Source organism: Ahaetulla prasina, chromosome 2, assembly GCF_028640845.1.
Source record: "Ahaetulla prasina isolate Xishuangbanna chromosome 2, ASM2864084v1, whole genome shotgun sequence".
NCBI lineage: Eukaryota > Metazoa > Chordata > Lepidosauria > Squamata > Colubridae > Ahaetulla > Ahaetulla prasina.
In genome coordinates, this window is record NC_080540.1 from 269,760,069 (window position 1) to 269,773,041 (window position 12,973).

At 39.8% G+C, this 12,973-nt stretch overlaps 1 protein-coding gene across 3 annotated transcripts in view; it reads right to left on the reverse strand.

The window, feature by feature from the left end:
- GCNT4 (glucosaminyl (N-acetyl) transferase 4) overlaps positions 1 to 12,742 on the reverse strand; it is a 29,663-nt gene extending 16,921 nt beyond the window's left edge. The window contains exon 1 of one of the 3 annotated variants that reach the window (XM_058169188.1): positions 12,617 to 12,742. The gene's annotated coding sequence lies outside the window, so the exon portion shown is untranslated. Of the gene's footprint in view, positions 1 to 12,421 lie in introns of all 3 variants that reach the window. The other 2 variants (XM_058169186.1, XM_058169187.1) reach the window with 2 other exon arrangements.
- Positions 12,743 to 12,973: the final 231 nt, after the last annotated feature.

Below are 12,973 nucleotides of genomic sequence, written 5' to 3' on the forward strand. Positions count from 1 at the left end.
TTTTTTCTCAGGTGTCATATATATATAATTTTGTACTACGCTGTAATTGTTTCTAATTGTTTTATGATTTTTCATCACCTAGAGCCTCTTGTTTGAGATGGGCGGCTTTAGACTTGAAGAAAAAAAAATAGCACATTGTAATATAAACAACAGAATTAAAGGACAGACATTTTAAGACAGCTGTTTGAATAACCAGTATTTATTTACAAAGCTACTGAGCACAATTCATTTCAAATGTGCTGTATTTATCTTTTATTTCACTTTATTGCATATGGCCTGTGGCAAGCAAATAAATCTTGCTAAATCAATGGCTTTTTCAGTTAATGGAGAAAACATGCCTGGAGATGAAAGTTATGACTATCAATTAGCAAAAAGAGGGTGGTTTCCTGTTTCTATTACACTTCAGGTATAGACATGCATATATGCAAAATATTTACTACACTATATTGCTGCCATGATAATGAAAACCTATATCCATGTATCCCTTTGCATATACTAAATTATTTAGTCTTTCTAACAGACAGGAAGCAGCAGGTGAAGCTATGCAAAATCACATCAGATACCTGCACAATTAGCACAGGAGCCCCCCAGGACTGTGTGCTCTCACTTCTCTTCTCTCTATACACCAATGACTGCATCTCAAAAGATCCCTCTGTTAAAATACTGAAGTTTGCAGATGATAACAACAGTGATTGGTCTCATTCAAGACAACGATGAATCTGCATACAGATGGGAGGTTGAACAACTAGCCTTGTGGTGCAACTACAACAATATTGAACTAAATACACTCAAAACCGTAGAAATGGTGGTGGATTTTGGAAGAAAACCTCCTATAATACTACCACTTACAATACTAGACAACACAGTATCAACAGTAGAGTCCTTCAAGTTTCTAGGTTCTATCATATCTCAAGACTTAAAATGGACACCTAACATCAAAAACGCCATCGAAGAAGCACAACAAAGAATGTTCTTTCTGCGCCAACTCAGAAAGCTCAAATTACCCAAGGAGCTGCTGATTCAATTCTACAGAGGAATTACTGAGTCTGATATCTGCACCTCTGTAACTGTCTGGTTTGGCTCTGCAACCCAACAAGACAGACACAGACTTCAATAGATTATTAGAACTGCAGAAAAAACAATTGCTACCAACCAGCCTTCCATTGAGGCCCGATTTACTGCACAGGTCATAAAGAGATCTGTGAAAATATCTACAGCCCCCTCACATCCTGGACATAAATTGTTTTAACTTCTACCCTCAAAACGATGCTGTAGGGCACTGCACACCAGAAAAATTAGACACGAGAACAGTTTTTTCCCAAATGCCATCACTCTGCTAAACGGATAATTCCCTCAACACTGTCAGGCTATTCACATTAGGTTGCATTGCTATTAAGTCTTTTCATCGTTCCTGTCACCCATCTCCTCCCACTTGTGACTGCGTGACTGTAACTTTGTTGCTTGTATCGTTGTGATTTATATTGATATTGATTGTTTCCTAGTATGATTTGATTGCTTATTGTAACATATGACTGTCATTGGGTGTTGTGACTTGTGATTCTAGACGAGTGTATCTTCTCTTTTTATATACACTGAGAGCATATGCACCAAAGACAATTCCTTGTGTGTCCAATCACACTTGGCCAATAAAGAATTCTATTCTATTCTATTTTATTCTATTCTATTCTTTACCCATTGAAATGATGGGGAACACTATTGATGCCTGTTCAGTTGCTAAATATATAGTGGAATATAACAACAACAGTTCTATGAGAAAAATATTTTCTATGGTATCACTATACTGATTCATACTATTCTATAAATCCATATTTTAGACCAAAACATTTATTTCATACCCAAAGAATAACAAATAAACAATAAATATTCTTTTTTAATTATCACCATTTCAAAATCATCTCTTCCAGCCAATTACTGAATATCCACTGTTAGTAATAAGCAGAATTATAATGGACTTTCCAGTTTTGGGACAGCATAACACTTCAACTTCAATCAGCTTTTACATTTAAATAAATGTGTTTAAGCATATTTTTAAGTATAGCTGCAGTCTTAAAATGATGTTGACCAGAAAGAAAACATATTTTCTTTGCAACTTCATTTAGAAAACATAATAAGCTCTCCCCACAAGAACATGCACACCCTCAACAACAGGGCTGGAAACCAAACCACAAAGATGTTCTTGTTTAATAGTGCTCAGCATATCTTGAAGACAACACTTGAGAGAGAAGCCAGCCAGCACATGTGACTTTAATGCAGGGGTGTCAGACTTGTGGCTCACGGGCCAGATGTGTCATGCTGTGGCCACAACCACCCCGGTTTAGTGAAGGGGAAAAAAGTCACAATACATCACATGACGACAACGTGACACCGCAAGTTTGACACCCCTGTTCTAATGAATCAACTTTACCTTCATATGTTATCCAAACATATCCTATAAAAGTGTGTGTACGCTCAACTTCATATATAATTTTAAATTTTACATTATAATATTACTGTGCTTAAACTCTGTGCAGTATGTCCATACTTTAATTAAAATAAAGGCAACAATGTTGTTTAATATCTTAAAATGTTGTTTAAAAGCTTAAAAGATTACAGATATACACCCAACCTTTGTAACAGCAGTTTAAAATAGCAGCTATCATAGAACCCCAATCTCAATACAGCTTCATGTAATATAAATAACTCAGAAAAAGTGAGTAAACAAACTATGGTGGTTCTGGAGTCAACCTGTAGCATGGGAAGACATGTTTACGTGCAATAATGAAGTATTTACATTCTGAATTAGAAGCTGCTACAGCAGGAAGCAATATTTTCCTACAATTGTTCTAGGTGCTGAATTTTGCTATTCAGAGCTGACAGAGTTGTTATAATACTAAGTATGCCAACTATTTCATTCAAGAGAAGCTCCCACAATTCTTGTCATACAGAGCTGATCGTTTATAACTTTATCTGATCTTTGTAACGTAACTGTCCTTTGAACTGAACAATGCAACCAAGTTATAAGTCTGTGATGGCGAACCTATGGCAGGTGTGGCTCTCTGCGGGCACACCAGCCGTCACCCCAGTCAAGCTCCACCGTGCATGCATGTGCACCTCCCACCGGTCAGCTGGTCTTTGGGTCTCTGCTGAGCATGCGCGGGAGACTGGGCATATGCAGGGGGGGGGGACATGTGTGCTTTCACGGGGGCAGGGCACATGCACAGGGGGCATTCACATTGTATTTTGGGGGTTCACATGCGTACATTCCCCACATGCCCCATTCTGGGCGTGGAAGGCCTCCTACACCAACCTGGAAGCCAAAACAGGGCATGGGGCACTGTGTGAGGCCCCGCCATGCCCTGTTTTAGACCTGGAAGGCCCCTTGCACCAACCTGGAAGCCAAAAATGGGAGTGGGGGCAGGGGACGCTCGCATTACATTTTGGGGTTTCACGTGCACATGTACTCTTTGGGCACTCGGTACCAAAAAGGTTAGCCATCACTGTTATAAGTAATCTAAGTTTAATCTATTAACAACTAAGAATACATACTTTCATGTACAATAGATTTAAAGACTCAGACTTTTAATTTTTCTTCAGGACAATCTTGATCACAACAAACAGATCAAAATAAAAACTAAGACATACTGAAAATAATACAGGTAGTCCTTGACTTATGACCACAATTGAGTCCAAAATTTATGCTGCTAAGTGAGACGTTTATTGATTTTTATCCCATTTTATGATTTTTCTTGCCACAGTTGTTAAGTGAATCACTGCAGATCTTACGTTAGTAACACTGTTATTAAGTGAATCTGGCTTCCCCATTGACTTTGCATGACCCCAGGGCATTAGAGCTGTCCTAAATATGAGTCAGTTGCCAAGCATCTGAATTCTGATCACATGATCATGAGGATGCTAACAGTCATAAATGTGAAAAATGGTAATAAGTTACTTTTTTCAGTGTTATAACTTTGAAAAGTCATTAAATGAGCTGTTTTAAGTCAAGGACTACCTGTAGTTAACAAGAGTAGCTTCCTCTTTCAATCTTTATGTTCTTTGTCATTATCAAAGATTCTGCACAAAATTCTTTGCTGCTGTCTTTTTTTCTTGTGTTTTATGTTAAACCCTTGAATTCCAAGATTGGCTACTCAAATTATTTGATTTTTTGATAGCTGCTATTATTTCAAATTTCCTATTGTTTGTTAGTATAGTACTGTCCATGGCATAAATGTCACTTTTTTTTTTTTGCCTGGACCACACTTCTGCAATCAAATGATGGTGCAATGGTGCAATGTTTCAGGATTGTATTCGAGCACATGCTTTATGTTGGACTTCCTTAATATTTACTAAGAGAAGGCCCAGATCTGTGACCCACTACCAGAGGTGGTATTCATCCGGTTCTGACCAGTTCTGGAGAACGGGTAGCAGAAATTTTGAGTAGTTTGGAGAACCGGCAAATACCACCTCTGATTGCCCCCCCCCAATCTATTCTCTGCCTCCTGAGTCCCAGCTGATTGGCTGGGTCTTCTTTTGTTGCCTTGCACATAGAGCTGGAAAGCAGATTAGTGGGGTGGGGAAGGAATGGAGATTTTACAGTAACCGTCCCCTGAAGTGGGGTGGAAATGGAGATTTTACAGTATCCTTCCCCTGCCACGCCGCCATGCCATGCCCACCAATCCAAGCCACACCCACCAAGCCACACCCACAGAACCAGTAGTAAAAAAAATTAATCCCACCATGCCCACTACCACTGTATTCACCCTACGTTCAGTCTGTTTCTTGTGTACATGATGAACAATTTTATACTTAAACAAGTCTATTACACAGCTTGTTGGCATTTATGCATGTAAAACATATTCTGTTATTGAGCATAACAGTAATTCTGACTAACTCATATAAATAGATGGATTATGAAATTTGGAACCATATCAAAGAAGCCATAATCCAAACCACATTTACTAGGCAATATGTCCCAATATGTTTAATAGATCATGAAGGTACATGTTTAAACTGCTCTTGTAAATACGGTAAATAGATTCATAATGACTTAGTGTTGTAAATGTTTATTAACTCTGGCTAAAAGAGCACAGTACTGAAGTTTCTGCCAATTATAGCTTCTATTTTGTCTGAACTGACTTCTAAAAAAGCTATGCACTTAAAGTTTGCATATCATGTACATTTTATGTGTTTTAAAAACCAAGTATCTAGACTTGAGGTGTCAGCAGAAACATTTGTTCACTTTGAATTTCAGGTTGTCAGCTCGTCATTAGATTATGTTGATGGGATTAATGGAAATTGGGAAAGGCTGGATTACATCATTCAAGAAGGCTATGCAGTGATCTGGATTTGAAAAGATGATTCAGTATGGTAAAGGGACACATACCACACCCAAACGTTTTCTCAGATTCATACTGTTGCAGCACGATTGTGAGAAAATCCATGGTTTAAGGAAGTACCAACAGAAACAAAGTGTGCATCAACATGTGCTTTGAACCATCTTTCCCCCCCTCCTTTTTAAATCCAGATTAATGCATACCCCTGCTGTCTAAATTAGCTTCTTCTTTTTTGTGAGCATAGCTGTATCTGACAGATCTTAGATCAGAATTCACTTCATCATCACCATTTTCACTGTTATATTGCTACTATTTGAAAACTGGAGGTTCTAATTTAATATTGCATTATTTAAAAACAGGCTTTAAATGTATTGTTGAAAAGAATACAAAGAAAAATGTTACAAAATGCTATAAGCAAAAATGTTTTCTTCCAAATTGTCCCGACTGTATTTCAAATATATAGTTAGAATGCATGTAAACTTAGTCAATAAGCTCATTTTAATACCTGGGTTTGTTTAAGGAAAAAAATATGAATAAGCATTCAAATTTAATTGCACTTTTCCAACGTAAATTAATTCACAGTATGTAGTTATTTTTGCTGAGCTGGAAAAATTCTGATTCTGGAAAAAAGCCAGGCTTACTGGCATTCGAAAGACCTGTAGGATCAGGGCCAGCGGTATATTGGGGAGGCGGGGGGTGGTGGTGTTACATCATTGCAAAAAACAGGGGCTGCATGAAGAAGGCGCACCTCCTGAGTAATCACAAGATGACTTTGTTTCACAGAAGAGACCTGAAGTGTGTCCTCATTGTGGAGCGTGTGGCATGGGGAGATACCCTTGGGACATGATGGTCTTTTAAATTTCCCACAAATAACTATGCCATTGATTATAGAAGGAGGAACAGCTAAAGCCAGATAGATCCCCTAAGTCAGACCTACATTATTATGCTGTGTTTGTCATTGGTGGCTGCTTCTCCTGTTGGCTGGAAGTTGGCAAAGCCAGCAGAGAAAAATGGATAACCTTGAATATAATGAGTGGATATTTACAGACCAGGACAATGCCATCAGCACTGACTTGGAGCAGACTTTAAAAAAAAAGAAAGCAGAATAGGGGCTGACAATACGGACAGCGGATTTAATGCTGCCACCATTTTACACTTTAACTCAGTATGGATGCGAATGAATCCGAATGGGCCGAATTTTTGGCTAGATTCCAAAAACATATTAAACTACAAACTAGCCAAACATATTGTAGACTTGCATGTTGTGAATGTTACTATTTATTTATGTGCAAGAAAGGCTGCTATGGCTTGCTCAACTAACTGTTTTAATCTGATGTGTAGGCTTAGCTGAATAGAAAGGCTTGTACTAGATTAGCCAAAAGAGCTCTACATGCTCACGTAGACTTTGAGAAGAAGAAAAAAGGAAGCGGGACAGAATTAAATATCTTTTTAATTAAGTGAAATGGCAGTTAATAAAATAATGAATACTGCAAGCATTTTGTCAGTATCTAATTAATAGCCATTTTGGCAGGCCTTCTCCGATGTTGAGCATCCTTCTGGAATCTTCTCCCCCGGAAATGAGATTTGCTCCATCCCTCTCAACATTCTGCAATTCCCTCAAGATCTGGCTATGTTGTCAGGCCTGAGAGCCCCAGGGGAGAAGGGAAAATTCTATGATGGTGCCTTTACTGGGATTAATATCATCCTCTCTTCTTTTGTGTACCTTTTTAACAGTCTTTTTTTTTTTTAGAAATATGTGACTGTTTTAAGTTTGGTTTTTTTAAAATTAAGTGTTGTATGCTGTGCAGAGCTGCTTTCATTCGAGATGGAAGGCTATTCAAATACGCTAAGTAAATAAATCATGATTTTGAGTCCAGAAATGAAAGTTAAGAAGCACAGTGAAAAACATGGGGCTACAATTAAATCTAAACAAAACCAGACAAATGATAACATGTAGAACCATTAGTTTTAGAACTTGACATTGAAGAGGTGGACAACTTCTGCCTTTTAGGATCAATTATTGACAATAAAGAAAAAAAGTAATCAGATAGGAGTTGGTATAATAATAATAATAATAATATTTTAATTTGTATACCGCCCTTCTCCCGAAGGACTCAGAAATCATGGCCTTGGAAAAGATATTCAGAGGCTGTGATCTGTCTCTATCTACAAAAATATCAGAATTGTGGAAGCCTTGGTATTTCCTGTGACACTCCATGGAAGCAAAGTTGGACTTTGAAAAAACAGGCAGAAGCAGTATTGGTGTTGTTGAGCTTGGGCACTGGGGAAGACAAATAGATCATAGAGCAAATCTACCCAGGGTTTATTCAAGGTACAAATGACCAGGCTCAAATTATCCTATTTCGGACATATTATGTGAAGACCTAGCTCTCTGGAGAAAGCTGTAATCCTGGGCAATGTGGAAGGAAAGAGAAGAGACTGACCAGCAGCAAGGTAGATGGATGGTTACAGTTGTGATATAAGCACCACAGGAATATCTGAAAGATCAGATTATGGACAGATCACCACGAAGAAAATTTATCTGGTCACTAGGAGGAAACATTGACGACGGCACATAATCATAGCATTTGTGATAACTACAGTAATGATGTAAATAGCACAAATACAATCTAGTCTATTTCTACAAGAACTCATTCTATATTATAAACTGCAATGACTCTTAATAGACAAAGGCCACATACTAAACCAATAATTTGCAAATACAAAAATCATCATATTTAACCATGTTCAATAACTACATTATGAATAACATAAAAGCAATTTTAAGGAAAATGAAAATTATTAAACCTCCTTGCAGAATTTCTATGTCAGTGACTGCATTCATACAAAATTCATAGCTTGCTTAATCATTGTTCAGTCAGGACAATCAGTCACAATTGGCCAGTTTTACATCCTACCAAGCCATGAACTACAGTCTGATATTAAAAGTGAATGAGTTCACATCACAATAAACCAAAATCAAAACAAACCACATTGGGGCTGAACAGACAGCCATCTGCTCCATCCTCTCTTTTCTATTACAGGATCAATCAAATTAATCACATAATCCTAATCAAATTAATCACATAAGACAGGAACAGCCATAAATTCTCACTTTTGATAGCAATAAAACAGGAATCTGGATTTGGCCGTCATGCAAATCTTTACAGTTCTAGCTTGAGGTTTGAGTGAAGGGATTAAGAAAGAAGCTGTGTACATCAGCATCTGGCCTGCTTATCTTCTATCTAGGGGCAATGGTATCAGCTCTCAAATACTTTTCTGACAACATTTCAATATGATTTCAACGTATTTAAGAATATATTTATTTCCGTCAAAGAGGCTTACCATGGCCAGAGCAATACTATAAAATGCTTTCCTTAACTAATACTTTATTGTTTAAGGATTCTTTATATCATTGCATTTTTTCTTAGTAATCTACATGAAACATGGATTTCTTGTTTAATTAAACTGGTTGTATTTTATTATGTTGTAATGTTTTTATAATTTAGTTGTGTAAAAAAATCATATTATCTAGTTGCACTGGTTATTTTGAACTGATTACTTGTTACAGATTTGTGAAAGCAATTAAATCATATATCAGGAATAATATATGCACTAAGGAATAATTTAATAATTTGCCCGTTGTTCAATCTCATTTTCCAAATATTTGTCTTCCAAGTATCCCCTTTGAAGATCTAAAAATTACCTAGATTGTCTCTTGACTGTTTTGGAAAATAGATTTGACAATACTATTGAGTGAGAAACTGCTGCTCATATACATCATCATATTCAGCCAATCTTGGAAGTCTCAACAAACACCAAGTTACTTGATAAGATACTTGTAACCTATCTCACATGTAACCTGTATAAACAAACTGTGCTCTTACCTTTGCCCTCCCTCATTTTTATTTAAATTCCATCTAGACTCTAGACCAGGGGTGTCAAACTGAAGGCCCAAGGGCCAGATCCGGCAGCAGGGTGCTTAGATCTGGCCCGCCATGCCACCCTGGAAACAGTGAAGGACCAGCCCGCAGGCCCTCTGGCAGCAAAAACGGAGCTTGAACTCTGTTTTTGCTGGCAGAGGGTTGCAGGAGGCCATCGCAGCTGAAACGGAGCTCAGGAGCCCGTTTTCGCTCGCAGAGCGCTCGGGCCACCACAGACGCCCCCGACATGAGTGACGTCAAGCTGGTCACACCCACCCTGGCCACGCCCACCCTGGCCCCCCAGGGTTGAACACAATCCTGATGTAGCCCTCAATGAAATCGAATTTGACACCCCTGCTCTAGACATACTATATGCCTGATGAAGTGAGCTGCAGTTCACAAAAGCTTGTGCCTATTAATAAAAGACTGTTAGTGGAAAAGGCGCACCAGACTGTTTCTGATTTTTGCAACAAAGACTAACTCAGCTCTCCTCCTACAATGTCTAGCTAATTTTTAGTTTTATCTAACTGCTCTCAGAATCAAACAGGCTCAATATGTCATTTTCCCTCTCTGCTTTACATGCTTTACAGCATGAGAGCACATAATCACATAGCAGGTGCAAAAGGCAACCAAACAATCCTAGGAAAAAACCTACACCTGTCTTCAAAAATTTCAGGCAAATATAATGCTCATTTTCACACACGTTCCAAAACATCTTTTCCAAATTATTTCTGAAGCACTGCACTGCCTTAATGTGCATATCGTTACAGTGGCCTTTCCCAATTTGATATCATCAGAATATTGGATCTTAATTCTAAGGCTGCCCAGATATGTTCATGCTGTGACCAAGGCCCAAGTAGTGATTACTAAACACAATTCAGTCCTCAAGAAACTTATTTTATTAAAACAGCTGAGAATGAATTAATTCTAATTTTGTCCAAAACAAAATTCTTAATAACCAGTCAGTTGGCCTTATCACCAACCTTTGATGTCTTTGGCAACCTGTCAAAGGCTTTTCTTGGCAAAAAACCCACAAAGTTCAAGAGACACTGACAAGAAGCATGGAAATCAACGTTACTTTCCTACAAAGAACCCAACGGCTCTTTGCTGCTCTTTTAAGCCTTATGGGAGTGGCCAATCATCTTCTGGCCTTACTCCCAAGTTGTCCTTTTTTCTTCAGCTTTTCTTGCCTTTTGGCAGCTCTTCACATGCGTGCACTAGGAACAGGCTCCTCCTGTTCCTCGGCCTCTCTGCTGTCTGCCTCTGGAGGCTCCGGAGTCCAGGCATTGCTCCCAGATGGCCCTGGCCCTATCTCTGCCTCTAATGCAGAGCCCTTGTCTGGGCCTTCCCCTGACTCCAGGACTGGCCCATTGTCCTCCCCAGCCTCCTCACTGTCCAACTCCGCTGCCAGGTCCGTAGAGTGCTGGCGGACCACAACAGTTCATGACTTTTGCAGACCCCTGATTGGATTCTCATCAAATGTGGCTCTAGCATTGAAATTCTATTACAGGTAGTCCTCGACTTACAACAGTTCATTTAGTGACTGTTCAAAGTTACAACAATATTGAAAAAGTGACTTATGACCATTTTTCACACTTATGACCTTTACAGCATCCCCATGGTCATGGGATCAAAATTCAGATGCTTGGCAACTGATCTGTACTTATGACAGTGTCCCGGGGTCATGTGATCTTGTATTATAGATTGAAGCTGAAGTAGTCTTTAACAGGAAGGACATTGCAATAGATGATTCTGTGTGTTAAACACAGGTCTTGTCGGAGTCAGCGGAGTTCTAAATTTTCTAATCCCAGGATTTCAAGTCTTGAGGTATAAGGTATTTTGTTGTTTACAGAGGAGTGGAGAACTCTTCTTGTAAAATATTTCTGGACTCGTTCAATTGTATTAATGTCAGAGATGTGGTATGGGTTCCAGACAGGTGAGCTGTATTCAAGAATGGGTCTTGCAAATGTTTTGTATGCTCTGGTTAGTAGTGTAGTGTTTTTGGAAAAGAAGCTACACAAAATTAGGTTTACAATTTTTAGAGCCTTTTTTGCTATGTAGTTGCAATGGGCTTTGGCACTTAGATCATTTAATATGAAAACTTGAAGGTCTTTTACAGGGTGGGGGTCATCAGTAAGGTAATGTCCATCAAGCTTGTACTTAGTGTTTGGGTTCTTTTTTCCAATATGTAAGACTGAGCATTTGCTGGTTGAGATTTGGAGTTGCCAAGTTTTAGACCAATCGGATACAAAGTCAAGGTCTTTTTGAAGGGTAGTAGTATTGTTGGTAGCGTTAAATAGTTTAACATCGTCAGCAAAGAGAACACAATAACTTGGGATATGGTCACAGAGATCATTTATGTATAGTATCAAGAGTGTTGGTCCGAGAACGCTGCCTTGAGGAATGCCACTTTTGACAGGAACAGGATTTGATAGAGCACTGCCAATTTTGACCAATTTTCACCCTGGGTAACTTCCTTAAATGATTCTTTCTGTGGACAAAACACCATCAGAAGAACCCAATACCCTTAACTTGCCCTGCAAGGATATTACCACTGTATGTTAGAACACTTCAAGGACTACATGAGAAGTGGGCATGTTCGTGCAGCAACATGCTGACCTTGTATCCTGGCTGAGGAACAGTAAGTGCTACACATACATACCACACAAAGTTATTTTTTAATTTAAAAAAAACCAGCACCGCTGGATGTGAAGATCTGATTTACATACTATACTAAAATGATGGCTTATCCCAAGTAGTTGATAACCATGCTAACAACCTGATACAGACACCCATGAAGTAAAGTTATTTTCCAGGCACGACATAGAAGGGAAGAGAAGGAAACGGGACAAGTGTTTCTTTAGCTTGCTGCTATTCTAGCAGCCAACCTCTTCGAGCCAGGCTCCCAGAAATGAAGCAAACTTAGCATCTTGCATTATAAAAAAAAAAAAAAAAAAGCCAAGAACGTTGCAAAAGTTCTACTACAGCCATGCTAAAATTAAATCCGGGAAACGGTCAGTCACATTATCTGCAATTACAGGAAGCACCCAAGTCCTGCCTGAGTTTCCGAAACCAAGTGCTGGAGAGCAAAAGCCAAGGCAATTCCAAACTGGTGAGGTGTGGTGGGATGGGGGAGGTGGGAGAATAGGGTGGAAAAAAAGCATTTACATTACCGTCCGGAGGAAAACCTTCCCAAGCAAGCCATTCAAGGTTCGCCAGTCTCGCTTTCGAATGGGAACGGCTCTACTCTCCGTTTGCTCTTGTTCCAGCGGGGCGAAGACAGGCAGATGGAAAGTTCTCTGAGAAAAGTGAACTCTAGTTCGGAGCGCGCCTCTGCGCGTGCTGGCCGAGGCGGGTTCCTACCTGGCTGCGGTCCGACCGAGAAGAGGGAGCAGGCAGGGCGTCCCTCTGGCCTGGGCGCGGGCGCACGTGGCCGGTTCCCCCCCACCCCACCCCTCCTGCCTTTTTCGCCCGCGTCGGTGCCTCTTGAGAAAGGAAGCGCGAAGGAACAGTTGCAGCTGCAAGTGATGCTTCCGTGACGCGGACGAAAGAGGAGGCGCGGCGGTAGCTTCTCCACACACAAAAGGGAGGAGCGCAACTGCAGCGGCACATTTTCCGACTCCGTCCCGGGCCGAGCCCAGCAGCAGCCCGAGAGCACCGCGCGGGTTTTGTCCGCCAGCGCTCCTGCGAGCTGCGGGACCTGGTCTGCCTCCAACCGTC